Source organism: Frankliniella occidentalis, unplaced genomic scaffold, assembly GCF_000697945.3.
Source record: "Frankliniella occidentalis isolate FOCC.00 unplaced genomic scaffold, Focc_3.1 Scaffold21, whole genome shotgun sequence".
NCBI lineage: Eukaryota > Metazoa > Arthropoda > Insecta > Thysanoptera > Thripidae > Frankliniella > Frankliniella occidentalis.
Genome location: NW_026267151.1, coordinates 1,866,068 through 1,868,393, shown reverse-complemented (window position 1 = coordinate 1,868,393; position 2,326 = coordinate 1,866,068). Strand labels below are relative to the sequence as shown.

The 2,326-nt window shown below is 50.7% G+C and overlaps 3 protein-coding genes across 24 annotated transcripts in view; 1 reads left to right on the top strand and 2 right to left on the bottom strand.

Moving 5' to 3' along the window:
• The window catches only part of LOC113210492 (ras-related protein Rab-32), an 88,212-nt gene that overhangs the window by 5,313 nt on the left and 80,573 nt on the right, over positions 1-2,326 (bottom strand). The gene's annotated exons all lie outside the window — the stretch shown is intronic.
• Positions 1-2,326, top strand: part of LOC113210484 (relaxin receptor 2-like) — a 26,663-nt gene that overhangs the window by 1,731 nt on the left and 22,606 nt on the right. The gene's annotated exons all lie outside the window — the stretch shown is intronic.
• LOC113211215 (spectrin beta chain, non-erythrocytic 1) overlaps positions 1-2,326 on the bottom strand; it is a 64,242-nt gene that overhangs the window by 56,857 nt on the left and 5,059 nt on the right. The window lies entirely within an intron of this gene.

The window sequence follows — 2,326 nt, the reverse complement described above, 5'->3', positions numbered from 1 at the left end:
GAACGAACAAACCCAATGATCATGTTTGAAGTGTACAAACTTTGCACTTCTAAAGATGAGAGACCCTCAATGAGTGTGACATGTCACACTGTCAAGCGAGCGCGTCAGACGGCAGGCAGAGGGATCGTCCAGAAAGTACGTCCGTTTTTCTTTTTATATCAGTTTGCAAGTGACAGGAGCTCAGCGCCTGCGAGACTGGGGTAGGCCGCCCCGCAGTACACGCTTGCACTGCACACAAGATTTTGCCTACCCACCAGGCGCCCTGAGAGCTTGCATTGCGTGAACTTGACGAGTTCGTAACGGCGAATGACGAGCGTACTTTCTGGGAGATGCCAAACGTGTCAGTCACAATAACCACTGTTAAAAGCTTACGGTGAATAATTACAGTGAACCCTAAGGGATGCAATTCACCCTGAGCTTTTATTAGTGCTCTCTCTCTCTCTCTCTCTCTCTCTCCCTCACAGTGCCGATAGGCTGCGCGAGTACTCCTCTCGTTCTGCCATTGGCTGCAGGCGCGTCCAGTAATAACTCATGATGCAAATGCGGACAAGAGTACGTGCCGATAGGGATGAGTCCTCCAAACCAACCCGGCCTTCGGGCCTTGTTGACAGCGACACATATTTGCTAGATAAGGAACCAAGTGTGAAAGGAAAATACTCGGCTCGATTCAGTGTCTTGTTGAACAAGTTTGCCAGTAGTTGTGTGTGGCAGACTTTTGGTTCTGCAGTTTCATGCGCGGACTAAATAGCACCGCAACTGACGTCTTGACCCTCATTCAAGTTGAAGGATGGGGTTATTCGCATCGAACTTACGCCGGTCACCGCCTCTCTTCGGACTCTAAAGAGCAGAAAAGCCGCACGGCGCCTTCCATGAACATGAAAACGCGGCGCCCGCCTCGCCGCGTCACGAGCATCGCCCCGTGGCTCGGAGCAGGGCACATCGAAAAGCAAAATGTCAAACATAATCGGACCCCAGCTCCAGGCAGACTCCCACAATACCGTAGGCGGCCATTACCCATCATATCTACACACAGCGGACGAGGCATCGCCAGGGCTTGTTGCCCCGAGCCTCTACGGCACCCGCAACACCAGGCCAACAAACACGTAGTCATTGCAGGAAAGCACCCGGCACCGCGAAAAAAAGTAACCTTTAGAGAAGCTGAAGGGTGTCGCGCCACGCCTACTTTGCGCGCGTCGCGTACTGACATCACGGCACTTAGAGAAGGTGCATATTTTTAACGGTGACACAACCACATACTGTACAGCGACATACGAGGAAAAAAGGAATAATGTAATGCATAGTGCTGTCAAAAGAAGTTTCTGCTCGCGTCATGCGGCCTCGACCGCGGCGTAGTCGTTGTACAGTAGTAAGTAAAGCACACGAGACTGAAAAAAAAATACAAAGTTGCTATGAAAGTCTTCAATTAAACCCCCTCCCCCTACGCGAGCTTGCCGCAAGCAGTGGGGAGAAGGTCAGAGGACGAGCAGTGAACCGCAGAACCCACTTTTAATCATGCTTTCAAAATTGTCCGAGATTGTCATAAAGTGCATAGTACCAAAGCAAGTTTAAGCCATCAAAGTCAACTACACAACTACACAACTACACAATCGGCAGTAGATGCAAGTACTCAGTAGTCTTGCTCAATGGAATATTGCCAGGAGTTGGCGCCATAAATATAAGATGTTGTTTTAACAGAGACTACTTCATTGTTGTACGCATGGAGCGCATTTCCTTTTAGGGTATACTTATATGCTTAGGCTGTTCAGTTCATAAAAATGCCATGGGAAATTGGACCTGACTTCTGCCACGCGCTGTTTAAGGTCCGGCTGACCGGGGAGGGGGGGGGGCGGACACTGCCGTTTGCCTGTTGCCTGCGATAAGGCGGTTCTGTGCCGAAAATTGCCAACTTTTCAGGCGGCTCACATGAGACAACAGGGCGGGCGATCGCCCCATCCACACACCCTTAAATCGGCGCCAGACATTTGTCGGCGAATCCTGGTACAATAGCTGTTATAATTGATGTATTGCCAATATATTAAGTCATGAAAGGTCAATGGAAATAAAAAGTCGACCTCTCATCCTCTCGCTTCACGGATATAGTATGGACTTGGGCAGCCGTGAAGATTGTCCACCTTCACCAATCCACCCTAAAACACCGCCGACACACTCCTCCGCCTGAAAAAAATTCCAGAGCTGCATAGAAGTCATAGAAGCACGCCGCCGCCGCCGCAGCGCAGAGCCGGGCAGCGTGCTGAGCTATGCGCCAGCCAGTGACCGCAGGACCTATAATCTCTCCTCCTTCCTCTTCTGCTGCTCGCTGCTCGAG